The 18,891-nt window shown below is 50.9% G+C and overlaps 1 pseudogene; it reads right to left on the bottom strand.

Annotated features, from left to right (window-relative positions):
- The window catches only part of LOC131560146 (zinc finger protein 420-like), a 255,280-nt pseudogene that overhangs the window by 211,776 nt on the left and 24,613 nt on the right, over positions 1 to 18,891 (bottom strand).

Below are 18,891 nucleotides of genomic sequence, written 5' to 3'. Positions count from 1 at the left end.
AGTGGCTCATGGACAGCCTCTTCTGCAGGAAGGGAGGCGATGCCAGGCACAGTCACACGAGGTAATTGCTGTGCCTCTGGGCCTGAGCCCTGCGGAGGCTTGAGCTGCCCTCTCTGCTGCTTGGCACTGCGGGCACAGCCCAGACAAGACAGGCACAGCCCAGAGGAATTGTCCTGAGCAGGCTCAGGGCACTCGGGTACTGAGCTGTCCTGCTGGGCTCTCTCCATGGGAGAGACGTCCCGAAACCTGGGAGCGGCTGCACGGGGTGCCCATGGTGGGGAAAGGGCAGAGGGAGAGAGCAAGGCTCCAGTGTGTCCTGAGAGGGCCTGGCTATGTGCCCGTGTGCTGGGGGATTTGTCCTAGGGGAAAGACGGTTGGAGAGACAGAAGTAGGTGGAAATGGATGGAGAAGGGGCAGGAGGGATGGAGGGGGACAGGGGGATAGCTGTGGCACTTCCTGCTGTAGTTTTCCCCAGGGATTTAGCAAGAGTTGCAGCTGTGGAAGTGAGAGCTCCCAGGGCTCTGGGTTGCTTCAGCCGCCCCACCATGGATGTTGCACAGGGCATGGAAAGAGAGTGCAGAGTGACCAGGAGCCTGCCCAGAACTCCCAAGGCCCCTGTGCAGTTTGCCCTTACCCATTTACATCTGGCTCCCACAGCTGTACCCGACCCCCTTGCAGTGCCCAATTCCCAAAGGCAGAAGGGGATCCCCACACACCCTGAAAAATGTTCTTATCTGTGCTCCGTTCTAGATGAGGTTGCTCAAAAGGCTTCCCCATTAGATTGGTTGAGAAAAGTGTTGAAGCCTTTGGGGCCTCCTTCAGGTATGTTCTCACTGTCCTACACAGTAATACTTGTTGACAACTTCACAGCAACCAGGTTATACAAGCTAGTGTGGCTGTTGTGTTACAGATGTGTCTGCAGGGAGGACTTTTCCTGCCCCTGTGATGATTCCTACACAGACGCCTGGCTCCCATTGCAGGGGTGAGTAGTGTTGTCCCTGCTGACCCCACAGGCTGAGCCCTGCTTCTGTGGCATCCATTCCTAGGAAATGGAACTACTTTCTGTGAAGGTCCTCTGAGAGGGAAGAACAAAGCCCCAGGACACAAGAAACCCCATGAGCCAAACAACATCTTGAAAGAATAGTGACAGAACTGCTCAAAGGGAATGGTGAGAGCATTTCCCTCAGCCTTGTCCTGGGGCTCAGCAGCCGAGGGCTCTGGCTGCACGTCTGGACACGCCGTGCCTGGAACAGCAGGAAGGGATCCATGGCAGCTGGAACCCTGCTGCTGCTTCCATGCCCTGCAGGGCTGTTTCCCAGCCTGGCCTGGCTGCAGCTTCTCCCCAGCCTCTGCAGGAAGGCATTGGGCATCAGCTGACAGTCAGGCAAACTCACTAGGGATCCCCTGCATTTTCCCGGTCCCCAGTCACTTCCTGAGGTGTGGCTGCGTCGAGGAGGGAGGGCCATAGCCAGCCCCAAAGGCCAGGGGGGATCAGGATTTTCCTGATCCTTACCCATGTCTTGGACAAGTATTGCCTCTTGAAGAGGCCACCTCCTGGATGTGCAATGATTCCATCTGATCCAGCTGTGCCTCTTTCTTTACAAGGGATGGACAGAGAGGCTCTATGGAAGGTGGCATTTCCTGCAGGAAGGGAGGCGATGCCAGGCACAGCCACAGGAGGTAATTGCTGTGCCTCTGGGCCTGAGCCCTGCTGAGGCTTGAGCTGCCCTCTCTGCTGCTTGGCACTGCGGGCACAGCCCAGACAAGATGGGCACAGCCCAGAGGAATTGTCCTGAGCAGGCTCAGGGCACTCGGGTACTGAGCTGTCCTGCTGGGCTCCCTCCGTGGGAGACACGTCCCGAAACCTGGGAGCGGCTGCACGGGGTGCCCATGGTGGGGAAAGGGCAGAGGGGGAGAGCAAGGCTCCAGTGTGTCCTGAGAGGGCCTGGCTATGTGCCCGTGGGCTGTGGGAGCTGTTCCATGGGCAGGTGGGCAAGCAGGAGGGAGGGATGGAGGTTGGGAGCGACAGCTGTGGCACTGCAGATTTCCCCAGGCATTTAGTCAGGGTTTCCTGTGTGAGAGGGAGAGAGCCCCAGGGCTCTGGGCTGCTCCAGCTGCCCCTCAAGGCATGTTGCACAGGACCTGCAAAGACCATGGAGAGTGACCAGGAGCCACAGGCTCCCACAGCCTTACCCCACCCCCTTGCAGTGCCCAATTCCCCAAGGCAGAAGGGGATACCAGCACACCATGGCAATGGTTCTGTAGCATCTGTGCTCCCTTCTCAACTGGGATCATGACTTGGATTAGTTGGAAATGCTGGTGAAAGGTACTTTGAAGACCTTGCCAGATGCTGGAGGCATGTTTTGAATGTACCTTTCCTGACAGAATAATCCGTGGCAGTGTGGCAAGAGCTTACTCATGAGCCAGTTCCCTTAAGTTCCTCTGAAGGTTGATCAGTTCTGGAAACCTTACCCTGCGCCCTTCTGGAGCCCTGAGGGATCCCACAGGATTGCTGTCAGTGGGAGGAAGGGGCATTTAGCTGTCCATCCTCCTCCTGTGTGCAATGGCACTGTGTCCTTCTGTGTGCTCTGTGCAGCCACAGAGAAGAGAAGAGAGGGAAGGGGCTGGGCCCAGGGCTGTGCCTGGGGGCTGAGCCTTTCTCAGCTCCTTTGCTGCCCCCAGGGAGCCCGAACTGCTTCTGCTGCCACTGCCAAGCCCTGGCCCTGCCTGGGGCTGGGTTTGGAGCTGCTGGCAGCTCCAGGGAGTCCTTTCTGCCCCAACAACCCCGCAAGGCGCTCCTTCAATCCCAGTGTGGGGCCACTGCAGGCACGAGGTCCCCCTGGCCCTGCTCCTGAGTGGAACGCAGAGACAAGGGAATGCCTTGGAGGGCACCAATCACCCAGGTGCCTTCACTGCCACTTGGGCCTGAAGGAGAATCTTCAGCAGTGCCATTGGAGCTGTTGTGTCCTGCCTTTCTTTGCAGCTGAGCCTGTTGGTAAAGGTGATCTGGCTTCCCAGCCCACGTTCAGGATTGAGCCTCTGGGAGATGCTGAGGGTACGTCAAGGCCTTTCCCCTGAGAGAGCTGCCAGCTCAGAGCCCAGAGCTCAGCCAGGGGGGCATCGCTGCAGGTGCCAGGACAGAGCCATGGCCATGTGTGCCCTCGCCCTGCACGATCCACTCACAACTTCTGCTCAGTACTGGCAGCTGTTTGGAGGAAGGTGGGCCATGGCCCAGCGGAAAAAGCCTAGATGATTTGTTGATTTTTTCAGATTTTGCATAAGCATGACGTCCTGAACATGCCATCAAAGTAATGGAGAACAGTTCCGTCTTTTAAGGTGTACTTTTTGTTTCTCAAGTGATAGGCCAAAAGTCAGGACAGAAGGAGGTGTTTCCCCAACGAAGCAGAGGCCGACTGGGAGCCCCTGCTGCACGAAGGAAGGCCAAGCCAAACACAGGCATGGGTACAGGCTCAGAAGGTAATTTCTGTGCCGGGCTCAGCAGGTCTCAGCCCTTGGCAGGGCTGGGTGGCTGCAGCTCTTCCCCCAGGGCCTGCCCTTGCACAGCCCAACAGCAGCCAAAGCTGGAGGCGTCTTTGGAGCTCGTTCACAGCCCTGGGGTAAGGGGACTCGTGCACCAACGTCCCTCCCGCTGCAGCTGCTCTGGAGCTGGCCCTGAGTGCCCAGAGGCCTAAGGCACAGGAGCAGCCCTGAGCGGGAGCCCTGCCGCAAGCCCAGGGCCAGAGCCAGCCTTGGCGCCTGACTGGGCAGGGGCTGCACTGGGTCCTGACAGGGCCTGACTCTGCACCCTGGGGCGGGGGGAGCTGTCACGGGCCAGGGCTGGCAGTGGCTGCTCAGGGATGGGTTTGGCCCATGTCCCTCCAAGCAGTGACTGCCCAAGAAGCTGCGCTGCTCCCGGGCTCTCCTCCTGGCCTGCTGGGCTTTGTTGGGTGGCACAGCCTGTGCCAAGGGGTGGCAAGGTGCCTGCAGGCCCCAGCTCTGGGGGAAATGGAAAACGGCCTGCCCGCATACACCATGCTGCCAGCTCAGCAGTGCAGCACAGCACGGGCTGACGTTCCCCATTGCTCCCACAGGTGCAGCTGGAACCACAGCACATGTTCCTGATGCCCAGAAGGGCCTTGGAAGGGGTTTCTGTCAGGGAACAGGCTTCTGGTTAGGGTTACTGGCAGGCCTGCTTCTCTTGGAGCTGATCTTCATCTTATGCTGTGTCCGAATATGGACTTGCTGGAAGAGAAAAGGGTGAGTGTTTAGTTCACCTTTCCCTCAAACAGCTTCTTTTGAAATTGTACTTCAGACAGAAAACATTGCCAGTGAGGCTGCAGTGTAGGTGTGGCCAGTCCATGATTGTCCAAAGAACTCTGCTGAGGGTTCTTCTGCTGCCCAGAGCATTCATTGGCCTCCTAATTGCCGGGCCTTGTCCTGGGGGGCCCTCTGGGGCTGCAGCCAGTGCTGGCTCCCACTGAGGCTGCCTGGCCAAGAGCAGCCCCAGGGGCACAGGGCAGAGGAAAGCACGGTGGGGAGGAGAAAGAGCAGGGACGAGATTGCCCTTGAAAGGCAGAGGCGCTCTGGGGCCCGCTCCTGGCCAGGGAGCCTGCCCAGAGCCGTGCCCTGCTGGCCGGGGCCTTGAGGGACAGCTGTGCAGCTGGGCCAAGCTGTGCCAGCAGCTCCAGCCGTGCTGGGGAGCCTTGCCAGCTCTGGGCCCTGCTGTGCAGGAGGGTCCCTTTGTGCCACTGGTGGCTGGGGCCTCAGCCACCTCCTCTTTCCTCAGCTCCACCTCTGGACAAGAGTTGTAAGACAGTGGCTGCACCTCACACCCAAACAGCAGGAGCAGCTCCTCCAGCAGTTAGAAGGGCCTGCGCAGCCCTGTCAAGAGTTCTGAGAAGAAGACTGCAGAACAGCCATCGACAAGGAAATCTCCTATTCTCCTGGCGATCCCACTGCCACCTCCTCTCCTCATGTATATCCCCAAGCTACTTTCATTTCTTTTTTGATCCTCCTCTGTCCCGTCCCGACTACTTCTATAGACCCCAGGAGCAGCGTAGCACCATCCAGCCCCTCCTGAGCCCAACATGTCCCTTCCTCCCCTGAGACCCCTGGCCCTGCCATTTAAACAACACTGAAGTTAACCCTGCTCTCTGCCAGGCCAGGTGATGGCCCTTTCTTTTGTTGCACTAAAGGGAAGGTGCCATCACCCCAGTGTTTGGGTGGCAGCAGCAGCAAAGCCAGGCCGGCAGCAGCACTGGCTGAGCTCCATGCCCAGGAGCAGCTGTGGATGCCCATGGTGTTGGCAGGCAGGAGCCAGGCAGGGGCTGCTGTGAGCAGCGGCGGGGTCCCGAGGGCTGGGGGAGCCCAGGGGGCAGGCAGCAGCATGGGGCCCCCAAGAAAAAGAAACCCCATTTGCTTCATTTCTCACTTTTAAATATTAGAAATTTGTAGAAATATTTCAAAATCCTTTTTCTGTAGAGACACATCCCCAAATATTTCTTCCCAATTCCTATAGTAGTTAAAGATTTTTCTAAGTAGTTTTAGAATCCAGGAAAAGTGACCTCATTTTGTCTTCACTTTTCATTTTTAGAAATATTTAGAAATATCTCTTGTAGAGAGAAATCCCCAAATGTTTCGTTCCTGTTTCCACAACACATCCGTATTTTTGAAACTACTTTTAGAGTTCTGGAAAATATTTTGCCCTCATACAATAAAAAATAAAATTGCATTTGAGTGGTAATCCTTATTCTGGATAGAAGTAAGACCCCTTCAGCCAGCCACCCTGCTGCAGAGGCTCTTTTCCCACAGAAGCTTTGTACCTAGTCACAACCAACATACATAAAACCTTTTCCCAGATATTTCCTGGGATTTTTGACAAGCTCACGTCTTATCTTCTCAGACAAACTTTGAGCACAGTGGGAATCTCTTCAAGTTACCACCTTTGTTTGCTTCTGGTGGAACTCCCTCACTTCTAGAGCAGGGCCTTCTCTCAGCTTGCTGCAGGCCCCGGGCTCTCCGCCCGGCCTGCTGGGCTTTGTTGGGTGGCACAGCCTGTGCCATGGGGCGGCAAGGTGCCTGCAGGCCCCAGCTCTGGGGAAACGGAGATCCTGCCCGCATCCACCATGCTGCCAGCTCAGCAGTGCAGCACAGCACGGGCTGACGCTCCCCATTGCTCCCACAGGTGCAGCTGGAACCACAGCACATGTTCCTGATGCCCAGAAGGGCCTTGGAAGGGGTTTCTGTCAGGGAACAGGCTGCTGGCTGGGGTTCCCAGCAGGCCTGCTTGTTTTGGAGCTTATCTTCATCTTATTTTCCGTCTGAATTTGGACTTACTTGAAGAGAAGACAGTGAGTGTTTAGTTCACCTTTCCCTCAAACAGCTTCTTTTGAAAGTCTACTGTACATAGAAAACATTGCCAGTGAGGCTGCAGTGTAGGTGTGGCCAGTCCATGATTGTCCAAAGAACTCTGCTGAGGGTTCTTCTGCTGCCCAGAGCATTCATTGGCCTCCTAATTGCCGGGCCTTGTCCTGGGGGGCCCTCTGGGGCTGCAGCCAGTGCTGGCTCCCACTGAGGCTGCCTGGCCAAGAGCAGCCCCAGGGGCACAGAGCAGAGGCAAAGCACAGTGGGGAAGAGAAAGAGCAGGGACGAGATTGCCCTTGAAAGGCAGGGGAAGGGAGAATGTCGCTTATCCGAGAGAGCCCCAAAGAGCGACTGGAAGAGGTGCCAGCTGATCAAGGAGCCCCGAGGAGCGGAGGGAGGGCGTATCGGCTGACGGAGTGTCCCGAGGAGCAGCTGGGGAGAGTGGGGGTGTGCGTTGGTGGGGAGGAGCGGCCGGAGCGCTTGCACGGTCCGGTGGTGGGGAGGCCGGCGGGGCTGTCGGAGTAGGCTCAGCCCGGCCGGTGGGCACGGCCAACGTCATCTGCCCGCAGGACCACGGTGCAGTTCCTGTTGGAGGCGGACCTGCACGGGCTGCTGAAGCTGGACACGCTGATCCCGAACGCGCCGCATGCGCGATGGCAGCGCAAGGCCAAGGAGAGCGGCCCTGGGCCCAGTCCCGTTGGTGTGTCGCCCATGAAGCCGGCCAGTCACTCCCACAGCCCCAGCAAGACGCCGTCCAAGATACCCGGCGAGCGCCGGCCACCGGCGGCAGAGGTTGAGTGTGGGAGCCTCACCCAGGCTGCTTGTCCGTAGCCATGGGGCTCTGGGCTCCCTGCCACGCTGCCCTACCGGCTGCTGCTCAGGCAGGAGGAGGTGGGCTGTGCTCCTGACAGCCACCCACCTCCTTGCCAGCATGAGGGGCAGAGCTCTGAGCACTGGGGCTGGCGAGCTGCTGTTCGCTCAGCTGAGCCTTGCTGGCACAGCTGAATGCTAGGACGAGTGTGGGCAGGACTGTCACCTGACAGCTTTACATCCTGTGATTGTTTTTGTATCTTCCCCTTATCTCTGGACTCTGGAATTGTTGCACTAGATCCAAGTGCACACAGTCCCTAACCAACTTGGTGGCAGGGAGGAAAATATAAGTTAGTTGTGACTGGGTGGCATGAGACCTCAGAGTCCTACTTGTCTGGTGAGTGTGATGTGGAAGACTGTTGGGTTTGCTCCCGTGAAAGCTCTAATACAGGCTGTTAAATAGCTGTAAGACAATATTTTCATATGTGAATGCAGGTAAATCTGGATCCAAAATTCAAAGCTACCCCACAAAGGCCGGGGGGGATCGCTACATTCCCAAACGCAGCACTATGCAGATGGAGATGGCAAATTTCCTCCTAAGCAAAGAGAATGACCCTGCTGAGGATTCCCCTACCAAGAAGGTGAACATGTTGCTAAGTTACAATTGCTTCAACAACCGCTACTCCTTCCTGCCCCTTTACAGAGCAGTGAACAATAGGTTCTATCAAGTAGGCACACGGGACTGACAAGTCCCAGCCATCACTACTTGCAGCTCTGGGCTTCAGGAGCCTAGGATGAGACTGAAGCTGTAGAGACTGCCATGCACTCTAAGCCTATGCTGCTTCTGGTAGCAAAATTTAACTTTTGACTAATGAGGCTTTAAAATGTAGCAGGCAACAAAAACACAAAGCTGTGAGCCTATGCAAAGTGAAACTGCTGGTGGTAGCTACTCTAGGACAATGTCTGCACAGGGAACACTTCTGGAATGTTTTACACTGTCTTCTGAAATCTGTTTGTGAAGCATTTGGACGCTTTGTGGCTGTGGCTTTTCCCACTGGCAATGACACTGAATTTGCCATTGTGTGAAAATGTGAGCAGGAGGATGTATGAAAGTGTGAGGAAAAACTGCTTTGACCTGCCTCTGTGTGACTGACCCTTGCAGCACAGGCAAACATCTTCAGATTCAAAGAGAAGGGGACTTAGGTGTCTGTTTAAATTGCAGTGTGGGAATTGTTTTAAATGCATTGCACTGAGGGTGATTTGTCTCTATAGGAGCAACAGAAAGCCTGGGCAGTGAATCTGAATGGTTTTGATGTAGAAGAGGCAAAAATCCTCCACCTCAGAGGAAAACCACAGAATGCTCCAGAAGGTATGATCCAGGCTCTGTGTGAGCTGAATCAGCAGGAGAGATCATGGCAGGGGAACAGCAACACAGAGGCTCTGTGTGTGGTCACAGGAGAAATCAACTGGTTTCTGAGAGCTGTACAGGCTGGAGTCTCCTTTCTTAAGGTTCCTGAGGTCGAGGGAGGGCATAACAGTTACAGTGAATTTATTTAGGAGAGTTGCTATGACTGCCAGTTGGTCACCTGTTACAGGGCTTGCAAGGGTCTTCAGGGTGGAGAGAGAGACGAGAATCTTGACCTCATGTTCAGAAGGCTTGATTTATTATTTTATGATATATATTACATTATTACTATACTAAAAGAAATAGAAGGAAAGTTCTCAGAAGCTAGCTAAGCTAAGAATAGAAGAAGAATGAATAAACAAAGGGCTGTGTCTCAGCAGAGAGCGAGACCTAGCTCTGCCTTGAGTGGTCAGTAAATCCAAACATCCACCCGAGACCAATCACACATCCACCTGTTGCATTCCCCAGCAGCAGCAGATAACCATTGTTTACCTTTTGTTGCTGAGGCCACAGCTTCTCAGAAGGGGGAAAATTCCTAAAGAAAGGATTTTTATGAAAAGATGTCAGTGACATTTCACCTATACTGCAGGTTCCAAACCTTCCTGAAGTCTGTAAGAGCATCAAACCCTCTGCTGTGCACTTTCTAGCTTAAACTGCAACTAAATATAATGGGATTCAAAAACCCAAGTGTTTGTCAAATTTGTTTCCATGAATGAGGAAATTGTAGCTGAGCCCTGTTCAGCAGTTCATACTGCCAGTGATTTTAGTGCACTGCAGGCTTGTGAGTGTTTCTCTTAGGACTTTATTTTCACTCCAAGGGATTCCTAGTTGGGTGAGCAGCACTCAGCTGGGAGGAAACTAACTCAGGTTAACAAACCTGTTCCCCTGCACATAGGCTGTCAGAATAACCTGAAAGTGCTCTACAGTCAGAAAATGGCACCTGGATCCAGCAGGAAGAATAGCAGAAATATTCCCTCAAAGCCAGAACAGGTCTTGGATGCACCAGAGATATTCAACGACTACTGTAAGTATGCTGCAGGGTTGAGTGCTGGGCATCCAGAACATTCTGCACTGGATTGCTGTTCCTAGGACAGTGTAACTGGGCTATCTGTATTATTTGGTGTACCCAGGCTAGCACAGACCCCTTCTGGAGTGTCCCTGTGTGGCCTTAGCGGGACAGTGGTCTAGGGCACAGTGTAGATGCCTTGGAGCAGGGTACCTGGCCCCAGCAGCTGGGCATAGTGACACTCAGAAGGCTGCCCCTCACCTGTACGTGTGTGTGTGCACATGTGCACCCACACCTGCTGCAGCAGCACGGGTGAAGGGCAGGGCTCTCTAGCCATCATGGTGTGACCTGCATTGCTCTTTCAAATTGTAGAACTGAATCTCATAGACTGGAGCTCCCAGAACTTCCTGGCAGTGGCTCTGGACAACACTGCTACACAGCACTCTCATACCAGGACCTCAGTGCTGCCTCACCTGAGGATTTAGAGCTGCCTCCCGGCCTTTCCAGGCTAAGTGCAGGTGCTCAGGACTCTGAGGTTTCCTAGCTTCTTGGGAGAAGGTGTTTGCTTCATCTGGACTTCTTGGGGCTTCATTGGAGGAGCCAGGCACAGGCAAATTTCATCTCCACTGTGAGCTCTTCATTCTGCTTGTTCCCATGAAGCTCAAATGCCAACCTGAGCTCATCGTTCCTCTGGTTCCCGTAGACCATCACAGCCCTTCCATGGCCTCTCCAGAGAGGAGCAGCTGCACATCTTCAGAGCAGCAGTTGCCGGCCCGCATCCCATCAGGGAGGGAAAGAGTTTGTACCCTTGCTTTCCAAGCAGGCTCTGGTTAATGACCCTTTAAAGTTTTTTCCTGCAATGCTCTATCATGGGTAGATCTCAAGTGAGAATCAGGTAGAAAGGGTCAAGTCACCTAGGAAGGGGGACCTTGAAAACAGAAAGATTCTCTGCCTGCTTTTCCTGTCCTTGCTGCAGATTTGGAGGGTGTTCTGGGCATTTTGCAGACAGCCTCTCTGTAGGGGTACAAGGGCAAGGTGGAAGATATTGCCTAACAAGTGGTCAGTGTTAGGTGCACTCTCCTCTTTCTTTGAATGAAGCCAAACTAGGACTCTGATAGGATATTGCAGATGTTTAAGACTGTCTGCCCTGCAAATCAAGCCGTGCCATTTGACGCTGGCAGGGGCTATGTAGAAATCATGAGCGGGCCGGGGCTGCTGAGGAACGCGCCTCGAGCTGTTTGTTTTCCAGCATCAGTCTCATTACATGGTTATGACAATGGGAAGATGCCAGCAGCTCACATCCCAGGCAGCAGACAAAGAACTTCATGTTAAAACTTACTTTAAAAGTTTTTTGACCAATCACACAAAGCAAAAGCATATTGACAGTAGTTCTATGCAATCACTATAAGCACAGGAACCTTTGGTTAAAACAGTGCTTGTTTATTTCAAAGACAATACCTACTAGTAAGCCTTAAAACACAGTGCACTGAGCTCCATTATTAAGCTTCAACCTTCCCAATATCTTGCTAGATCAACTTTTCTGTAGCTTGGAGATTTATTCTAGACCAGCGTTAATACACAGACCATTGTTCTATTTGTCCTTGGTTTTCTGCAGTTTAAATAAATTTTCTGCTGATCTATCTCACGGCTGCTGCTTGGCTCTAATCACAGTTCTGCTGTATCTGAGACCTGCCTTTTGCAGCTTTCCCAAAACTCTCTAATTTTGTGGATTCCCTCAGAGGACTCAGTGTCAGAGCCTCTGGAGAAGCGTGGAGGGCAGGGCTCAGGCAGGCTGTGCCAGTGCAGGATTTGAACTCAAGGCGCCAGGAAGCACCAAGGCTGCAGACAGGAACTCAACCCTTCTCATCTCCCTCCCTGCCAGAGGCAGGCTCAGAGCAGCCATCTCACACCTCTCTAAACCAGTGGGGGCTCTGTCCTTACCAGGCTCCTCGGGCTCCTGGGGATTGTTCCCACAGCTCTCGGTGCCAGGCAAAGCTCCCTCTGCTGCAGCTCTGTCCACAGGCTCCCCTCCTGAGGACTCAGGGGCAACATTAATATTCCCCTTGAAAGAGAAACAGAAAGGAAGAAACCCTTCCCACCACTTACACAAAACACCTGGTCCAACAACTCCATGGCTCACATGCTTAATCCCTTGTTCCTAACAAGAACTCTGGACCCCAACGCCCTTCAACAGTCAGAAAAAATTGACTTCTCAAACACAGTCCAAAAGCTGTCAAAGCTGACAGTGACAGTGTTGAACATGGGGGTGACACTGAACACATGGAATGGCTGCTAAGGAAATCAATTGCTGCTCTGTTCTGTAAGGTTGCATGTCTGACAGCACTAACATCAGTCCTCATGTCACTAATTGCAATGGAAGTAGCACGGTCTTCTTTCTTCAGCCAACACCCCAATCGGTGTAAGGGTTTCAGTGCCTCACCCAAAGCAAGTTGATGTAGAAATAAATTCAATGTACCTCATTTTGCAGGGCCCTAGGGTCTGAAATTGCTATTACAGTTTTCTTGATAATGATGGGCAAATCTTTTTTCTCTGTGTTTTCTCTTGATGGCTTTTTTAACGATAGATGCTATCACAGTGAGTTGTCTGATGCTACATGGGCCACCTTTAATTTTTGAGGGAATGTCCTGCCAGGCTCTATCTCCACAAATGAGCCAATATTCTGTTGCTAATTGATGTGGGGACTCATCTAGGTCATCTACTCGTCAGCAGTTTCACCCTTAGGGGCCCCTGGGGTAGTACAATTGCACCACAAACTGGAGTATCTGTCCTCAGGATGATGGGGAGTAACATTCAACTGTGGATCTCCCTGGTACTGAAACTCAGCACAAAATTCCATCACCAATGAACCAAGAATCCCAATTCTTGAGGTTCAGAAGGTGCTTTAAGAAGATCAGGTGCCCAGTGATGTCAGCTGGTTATGGGATTGGTCTCGTTGGCAGCCTCACACCAATATTTGTCATGATTGGGTATTGGCTGCTCCTTGGCTGGCACAGGCACACCAACCAGACGGGTTGCAAAGGATTTGTCTGGGCTGAAATGGGTCAAACACATGGTGTCTGAGCCTGCTGACTTGGCTAAAGCAAGGCAAACATTCATTTTTGGTTGATCTACAGGCACGTATGCATGCAAAAGCAAGCAAGCAAAACCAACAAGTGCCAGTATATCATTTGATCAAGCTCCATGTTCCTGTTCAGCTGTTTTTTGGCAAAAGCTTCCCCATCTATTTCAGTTCTCAAGCAAATCTTTTAGCGCTTGTTCAGGGACTGGCCAACTATAGGGCACTAAACTGTCCCTCTAACCTTCAATTTTTGCAAATTTGGATATCTTAGAATTCTTTTGAACACAATGGACACCACGCTTTTGCTGAAAGAGCTCTATGATACAAACCATTTTCACAGTCCAAAAATCAACATCAAACTCCAGAAATGTAGCTTTCACAGGTTGAACGGGGAATGCCTGGCATGCACCGTAGCTTCTCGTGCGGCTCACGTCTGCGTGCTCATTTCCCTGCTGGTGGAATTGTCGGTGTGCTCTTGTGTATGAGACAGTTTCACATCCTTCACCAGGACCCACTTAGGTCCAGCACCTGTGCAAATACAAGCATACCCTTTGCCCCAAGTGATTAGTGAAAATGGTCCTTCAGTTTGTTCTAACTCAAGGTTTCTGATCAAAACTGCAGGATTTTCTTTCAATTTTTCCTGTGTGCTGTTTGAAAAGTGCCTAAAAATTGGAGGATTAGTTCCTGCAAATGAGCTATTCAAAACATAAAGACATATAAAGCTTTGCTCAACCTCATCTGGGGTCTTGCTTGGGCCACTCACCGTTTTCTTGATGTAGAATGGTTTTAGAGTGTGGTGCGTCCTTTCAACAATTGCCTGACCTGTGTGGGAATAGGGAATTCCAAAAATGTGGCGAACACCCCAGTCCATCAAAAATGTGGCCAATTTTTGAGCTGTGTATATGGGACCATTTGTCAGTTTTCATCTTGTGGGGGATCGGTTTGGCGAGCTCTGGGCCCAGTGACACTGACAAGGACAAAAGCAAAAGACGAGAGGCGCTCTCTCTTCCCGGGACCAAAGTACCACAGCTTTAATGGAGAACAGCTCCAGGAGAGAAAGGGAGTGTCCAGGAAAGGAAAGAGGATGTCCAGGGGAGGAAAGAGAGCGTCCACCTCGTGGCAGGAGACCGTAAATGCTCGGAGAGAGGGGCAGTAGAAAGGAACTACCATAGTTTAACATAATAAATCACCACACTGTACTTTTCTGCATAAATTGCTGCAGTTGTTGAAAACAAAATCCTAAAATCTCCCCAAACACAACTGTGCAGTCCCAAATGACCACAATGTGGGAGAAAAACCACTCAACCCCCCTGTATTCCCAAGCACCAGGTGTCACAGGGAGTACCAATCCCTGCAACTAGAAAGTCCACACACACAGGCTCACCGGGAAGGGAATATCTCTTTATGAGGGGACAGAGAGCTCACTCTTCTCAACACACACCATCCACCACATCAGCTTCCACCCACATCATCTTCCTCAAACATTCACACACTGAAAACACAGCCACAATTACAACACACAGGAAAAACAGCGGCAATAAAACAGGATTTGCTCAATTCACCCCCGGAATTGCTAGCAGGTCCTTATTGACACAGCAAATCCTTTCTGCCATCAGCCAGACCCAAACCCAAACTGCACAGGCGTTGGTTGTGCAAAGGACATCTCTGTGTGACTTGTGAACAGCCCTTCCCCTGCATACACCTTACGGGTTACTTTATACAGAGTTAAACGTTCCTTTCTCCACAGTGCCAGCAGTCTTGTCTGTCCCCCACGAGGAGCAGCCGAGAGCTGAGGTGCCTCCAGGAGAGGAATGTCCTGGCAGCGCCCAGAGACGTCCAGAGCCCGGATGTTCTCGCTGGAGCAGAGAAGCGTTCCTGCCGCGGTCACCAAATGAGGTGTGGAATAGAACTCCCCACAGTTAAAGGTAGGAGGTGGTATGTTTATTACAGCCAGGCACAGGAGGAGTTGTCTCCTAAAGACATGTGTGAAGAATCACTGGCTCTCTACTGATCTATAAAAATCTTACATATTCATATAATTCCCAAAACAAGTAATACATATTCATTAGGTAACCCTACCTACCCCCTTTGTATTCAAATGTATTGTAACTGAGTCCAAAGTTCCTTCACATTTGCGGATTCTTTCACATCACATGGGTGGGTGGGTTTTCAAGTGGGGAATGGTCTCCTTTTGATGAAGGCCAAGACGTCTTCCTCAATTTGACCTCTTTCCTTATGATCTGTTGGCATGCTTTCACACCCCTTGGCTATAGCTGAAGTTTCAGGGCCCAGGTGCAGGCTACGGTCCTCTTCTTTGTCACAAAGCAATCTACATCCCATCCTGCTTCTTTAAACATAGTAAAGACAGGCAAGTGATATATTACCCTAGCCTTAACTACCTTATCTGATAAAAATTAACTATCCCCTATTATTTCTACTCTTCTTGCTATACTCTTTCCCCCTAACTAAATCTTGCTAAAATTTTAACTCTTCCAGTTCTTTTAAATCCTGGATTCATGGCCTCATCTCACACGCCAGGCATGTGTGAGCCGATGCTGTAACTGGGAAATTCCACTCCTGAGCAGGAGATCCCAGGCCTGGTTCTGAGCTGGAAGGGTGAGAAGGATGAGATGCACAGCATTTTGATCCAGGGGATGTCCTGAAAGTGCACTGCCTACCTGCCCCTGCTGCTGAGCACCACACTCCACCTCCTTCTCCTGCTCAGCAAATTTTTAGGAATCCAGGGCTTGGTATGTATTATTTGCTAGTGCAACAAATAGAATGAATTTGCTTTGCAAGCCCAGTTTTGTCCTGGGTTATTTTGTGCATGGGTCTCCTCCTGAACCTGTGTCAAAGACTGGCAGGGACCTACAGGACACTCCTATTCTCATGTCAGTAAATTCGGAGAAGTGATTTAAGTGTCAATAAGTATCAATCAGTAAATCAAATAATTTGGGGGAATGTGATGATGGTCACAAGGGTTGCAGGATGAAGAGAGAGGCAAGAAAGTTGACCTCATGTTCAGAAGGCTTGATTTATTTTTTTATGATATATATTACATTATAACTATACTAAAAGAAATAGAAGGAAAAGTTGTCAGAAGGCTAGATAAGCTAAGAATATAAAAGGAATGAATACCAAAGGTCTGTCTCCTGGCAGAGAGCGAGACCCAGCTCTGCCATGAGTGGTCAGTAAATCCAAACATCCACAGGAGACCAATCATGCATCCACCTGTTACATTCCACAGCAGTAGATAACCATTGTTTACACTTTGTTGCTGAAACTTCTCAGCTTCAGCAGGAAAAATCCTAACGAAAGGATTTTAATGAAAAGATGTCTGTGATAGGGAAATATTTAGCCTGTGAGTTTCAGCAAAGTATTGAATATGTCTTAGATCGATGGACACAAACTAGTGAGATTGCTGGGTGTGCACGTATTAGGGAAGTGATTCCCCACACACCCAGTGCTGAGATCAACGATTGCCTCTCTTCTAACCCTGAGCTGGCAGCAGGAATTGGGCCCTGCTTGGTAACATTCATTTTGAAGACTTCTGTTGAGCAGGTAAGAATGGTGAAAATGAAATCTTTTCCAGCCGTTTTCCTTTGGTTTACCAGTTCGAGGGTTAAAATTGTGTGCTGCAGGTGTGCTGGGTGTGTGCAGAGCAGTGCAGCCCCAGAAACCCCTTGGCTTGCCCACAGGTTGTCATGCCTTGCTGCCAGGTGTGCCCAGCTGTGGCAAGAGAAGGAGCCCGCAGCGCAGTGGGCACCATGCCCTGCCCAGCCGGGGCTCTCTGGCACAGAGCAGCAGCAGCGCCAGCGCCGTTCAACCCGCTCCTGCCTTGGCTTCCCCTGGCACACAGAAGCCTCTGGAAATCAGCACCACAAGTGGTGTTCGACACCAGTTCGACTGCTGCCAAAGGGGAAGAGAGGCAGAGATGTACACGCACCGGAGCCCTGGGCATGTCCAATAAATGTGCAAATATGTGGGGAAATTTGTTACGAAGGATTTCAGCTGTGATGTCAACAGTGGCTTCTCTCCTGTCTCTGTGTGTTCTGGAGAAGTAATGCAATGGTTGGCTCTGACAATTAAGAAGCAGTTATGTGGATGTTCAAATGTGCAGTGATGGTATTGTAATATATCCTCCCATAGTCCTCTTTCCCATCCCCCTTGTAACAGCCTTGGTAGTCAGGGCATTTGGGGAGGGCTGGCTTGTGACCAGCAGGCAGGGTGTAACAACACCTGACCTCCAGTCAGGATGCAAGAAAGTAATATCCTCCAATGGATAGCAGAGAAAAAGTTGACTGACAAAACTTTTGGAGGAACTAAGAGTATAAAAGGCAGAGCATTGTTTTTTTAGATGAGCACATGGCTGCTAGTCACAGAGACTCCCAATGCTGAAATTTTTCCTTATTCAGTCCTTTGTTAAGGTTTACTAAACCTTTAAAATTTTAAAAGTGAGTCATTTCTCACATGTGCAATGCTGTGGCCCATTGTCTTGTTCTGGTTTCCTTTGCTTGGGTCCCATCTGAGTGCTCAGCTGGAGTACAGGCTGTAGGTGCTTGGGGCACTCCTGGAGTTCCTCTTGGATCCCTGAACAGGGTTTGGCCCATGAGGGGGTTTTGCGCTGCTTTGTGACACAGAAAAACTTCCCAGGCTCTTTTGTGTTTTCTGTAGGGAAGGTTGGTTATTGCTTTGCATAAACTCACAGACCAACGTGGAGCGTTTGCTTTGTGATGTCAGGGCATGGTTGCCACCTTGTCATCGTGACATCAGAAGGTTGCCTTGGTGCACGGAAGGCCTGAGTGTCAGAGCAGCCCTAGGCCTTGCTCAGTTGAGGAGAACTTTTCTGGTTGGGGTATTTGTCAGTGAGTAGTTGCCCACTGACAAGAGCCTTGTTTTTTCTATATACCTAACTTTCAAAAATGACAATATTTCACCATCTGGCCACAGCAGCTTTTGCTGCTTATGGCATTTCTTTTTCCGCATATTACGTTGCACACTTTGCACGTAAGTAGAGTTTTCCATTCTGCTTAGGCTAGGGTGTATCCTTACCTGGCTTTTGTATGTCTTCCTGCTCTTTCTTGGGGGCTGAGTTTCTGATTTTGAAAGAGAAAGAGCATTAGGATGCCAGTGGTTTGGTAAAGCTCCTGTCAGGAGGTTCAGCTAAAAAGGGGGTGTCTGTAGCCACAGGGGCAGCATTTGCAGGGGAACCTGCAGGGCTTCCGTTCCCTCCACAGGAGAGTCTGTGCCAGCAGAGTCTGTCATTTCCTCAGGTTGCTGGGACAGGCAGGACACCTTCCAAAATGCAGCCTGGGAGGCCTTCTCAGAAGGCCTTCTAAAGACTTTGTAGTTCTCCCCAGAACTCAGGGAAAGCTTCTTTGGTTCCAAATTTTGTAATGAAAGGATTTGACTGTCTATTTTGACCCTTGACAGAGTGCTAAAGAGTGATTCCCTTTGCAGTGAAATGCAAATGCCAAAAGCAGTGAGTGTCTGCTCCTGAGGCCTGGAGCTGCTGCTGTGCTGTTTCACAATAGAACTGCCACAGCTCAGGGGGATTTGGGGCAAGCTTTTCTGGGTGACTGTTTTCAGCAACTTAATGGGAATTAGTGCATGCAACTTCTTTTTTTAAAAAAGTACCTGAAAGACAAGAGAACAATAGCTGCTTTATCTGCTGGACAGAACAGAAGCATTGAGTGTTGAAGAACAATTTGCATTTTCTTGATCATGTTTGTATTCATTTACTGGCTAAACTGGCCAAAGTGTAGGCACAACCAAGATTATTGTCCTGATCTCTTGCTGGCTGTCTGAAAGAACTATGTCATGTGGAGGGATGTTGATAAAGAAAAATACTCTCTGTTTGGGTTGACTTCTTCTCTTCTGTGGGATTCAGCAGCCCAGGCAGTTTTCTCACAGCACTTGTTCATTTTCCCTTGCCCACTCCAGGTCACCTGAAACATGTATTCAGAGGTGCTGATCCTGAGGTGAGTCAGAAAGGAACATTTCATGTTCCTGGTGCTTAAGAATTGTAGAGCAAGCTGTGAGCTTGGCCTATGGCAGTAGAGTGTAGAGGGCCAGCTGGGCAGGCTGAAAGAAAATCCATTTCCATGTCTGCAGCAGCAATAACAAAGGCATCGCTGGTTATTTCCCAATTTTCCATTTCAGAACTTTCAAGGAATGAAAAGCTCGTTTTGCAGAGAGAATGTTGCTTCTTGATAGTAGCCAGGGCAG

This window comes from Ammospiza caudacuta, chromosome 7, assembly GCF_027887145.1.
Source record: "Ammospiza caudacuta isolate bAmmCau1 chromosome 7, bAmmCau1.pri, whole genome shotgun sequence".
NCBI lineage: Eukaryota > Metazoa > Chordata > Aves > Passeriformes > Passerellidae > Ammospiza > Ammospiza caudacuta.
The sequence above is the reverse complement of the archived record's forward strand: the minus strand, read 5'-3'. Positions and strand labels throughout refer to the sequence as shown.